The following is a 2,986-nucleotide window of genomic DNA, read 5'->3' as shown; positions in this document are numbered from 1 at the left end:
TTCTAGTTGAGAAAGAGGGAAAGTGTGGAAAGACAATGGCACCCGTCATCCTGAACACTCCAAGGTGCTAGGGGCCTTTTTTTATGAGAAAGTTTTTGTGCAATTTGATAAGCCTTTTCCCTAAGAGCACACAGGTGACCACTAGCTGAAGTCTGCTGGATGGGAGGATGAGTGGGGAGAACTGGTTTAAAAGCAAAAAACACCCATCAGGACCCAAACTGACTGTTTACTTGGGTAAAAGGTAGAAAACATGTAGTCTAGCATCTACCCAGTTATCTAACACAGCTGTGAACATTTCTCTCCCAAAAAGAAGGTTTCTCTTAGGCCACTGTCAAGAAATCCAGGAAATTTCTGGCAAGGACGTACTCATCTATTTGGTCAAATAGAATGTCTGGGTCATTTCTTCACCACCGTGTTTTAGCTTTTCTGCACGGGGGTGTTACACACGTTTCCTGAGATGATGTCCTCCTTGGGAGCACAGCAGCCGCGACTAAAATAAATAAGATCCACAGACAGAGGCGGTGGGTAGCGGGAAGAATGGGAGCCCTCGGAGAGTCTTGATAGCTCTAGGTTTAATAACACCACACTGTATGCCTTACATTAAGTGTGCGTATTATTTGAGAACATGCTTCTCAACTGTAATATCTGGTACGCCATTTAAAAACATATTCTGTTTCAGTTATTTATTGCTATATCACATATCATCCCCAATCATAGTGGCTTAAAACAACGATGATTTATTATTTCCGTAATTCTGTGGGTTGACTGGGCTCAGCTGGGCAGTTACCCTGCTCTAATGGCTGGGGACACAGCTTTGGCTACATTCAATTGGTGGCTGCACTGAGTGGGAAGGTCTAGGAAGGCCTTGGTGCCCTGCCAGGGGTCTTTCTCTCCACGTGGTGTCTTATCAATGGAAGTCCAGCCTACGCTTCTTTACAGCAGGGTGGCTGGCTTCCCTGGAGACAAAAAGCAGAAACTGCCAGGCCTCGTTAGGGGCAGGCCCAGCGTGGCACAGTGGCGCCTCCGCTGCATTCTATTTGTCTAAGGAAGTCACAGGTCACAAGGCAGGGAGGAGGGAAGGAGACCTCACCTCCTGTTCAAAGGAGAGGAAAAGGATCATTGCAAAAGGCACGTGGGATGGGAGAAATTGTTGCAGTTATCGATGGAGATAATCTACTGTTTTCTTTCAAGCATAAGCACGGTTAAAAATAATGAAAGCAGAAAGGTTAGTTCAAAAGAAAATAAAAGAATTGAAGTATACTTAAATAATGACTTCATTCATTATTTTACTAATTGTTTTTTCTCTCTCTTTTTCAAAAATCCTCACCTGAGGAAATTTTTTCCACTGCTTTTCAGAGAGAATGGAAAGGAGGGAGGGCAAGAGAGATAGATGAGAGGGAAACATTGATGTGAGAGAGAGACATCAACTGGTTGCCTCCCACATGCCTTCGACCAGGAATTGAACCCACTACCTTTTGGTACGTGGTCTGATGCTCTAACCGTGAGCCACACCGGCCAAGGCTGTTCTTCTCTCCTTTGATCATTTGGTCTTGAGCCTTTTTCACCTTTTTAAACCACAGAAACAATTGTGATAGCCTGGAATTGAAGTGTCAAGAAAATCTCATATTTTGTAGCTTAATTATTGTAAAGAATGAGAAAAATGTTCTGATAAGTTGAAAGAAAAAGAATCTTACAGCCTCAAAGTAAAGTTGTAAAGATGTTCTCAGGAATGAGCATCTCCAGCCAGTCAGACTGGAAAAGATTTTGTTAGTTTCCCCATTTGTGAAACTTTCCAGCCCAAAGGGAACAGTTGGCATGCCAGCTGTTCGGATATTCCAACTGATGGGACATTAAATAAAAAGTTCTGGAATTTATATGTGACGATGACAGGTTTTTTTTAACCTAAATACAAAACATTAGCTATGGACTAATAGCTGAATTAAAGGGAAATAATGAGGCAGAAATATTTCTAACTTTTATTAAAATAAGCTAGAGGACACATTCAGGTTGTTATATATACAAATGTAAAGTCGCCAAAATATTTAATCCCATACCAAGTTTTCTATATATCTTAAGCTAAATTTAAAGAATGTTATGTATTTATATAGTTAATATAATACAACTAAAAAAGGTGTTGTAGTGAATTGTTTTTAGCAGTATATATTGCCATTGTGTTAATTATCAAATGCTAATTAGTATATCACCATAATTTCATGTGATTTGAAATATGTTCTAAAATAATAAGTAAACACACAATGTCCTCAATGGATAATATTGAGAGATATGGTTAGATAAGGTTAGTTCACAACAGAAAAGAAAATTTTAACTTTAAAAATACAAGTCATTTATATGCCTGTTAAGTAGGGTAACCCAATTCTCAGCTTATGTAAATTATAGGTTAAATATAAAGTTGACTGAACCCGAGACCCTGTTGCTGAAATATAAAACGAATATAATTCAGATATATTTGTAGAATTCCATTAAGTTATTATTTACTGAAACTACTAAAAGTTTTACTGAGGTTAGAAATGTACTAAATGTTCTTTGCCTTAATGGTTATCTTAAATTAATGTTTCACAGCATATGTGTAATTTCCAAGCTAATCAGAGTTAGATTAAAACATCAAAAAATTATTACACATTATTCTGCATTTTAAAAGCACACCAGTTTTAATTACATTAAAATCTAGTGATCATTAGCTCTAAAATCTACTTTAATTTATAAAATGTAACCTCCATTAGATGGTTGTCTACAAACTCCTATTGACTTGATAGAACTAGCAGGGAGCAGTTGTGTGTGTTTCTGTGTGTGTGAAAGAAATCAAGCAAGTGAGAGATGAGAGAGAAATAAAGTGACCTCCAAGCTCCTGGCTACATCATAAACACCGAAGTTTACCTTGGCATTGTTAGTGTAGAACAATCTGTAGAAAGCATCTTCTAGTGCAGCTGTGGGCAAACTACGGCCCACGGGCCGGATCCAGCCCGTT

Source organism: Myotis daubentonii, chromosome 12, assembly GCF_963259705.1.
Source record: "Myotis daubentonii chromosome 12, mMyoDau2.1, whole genome shotgun sequence".
Lineage (NCBI taxonomy): Eukaryota > Metazoa > Chordata > Mammalia > Chiroptera > Vespertilionidae > Myotis > Myotis daubentonii.
This window is presented reverse-complemented; position numbering follows the sequence as displayed.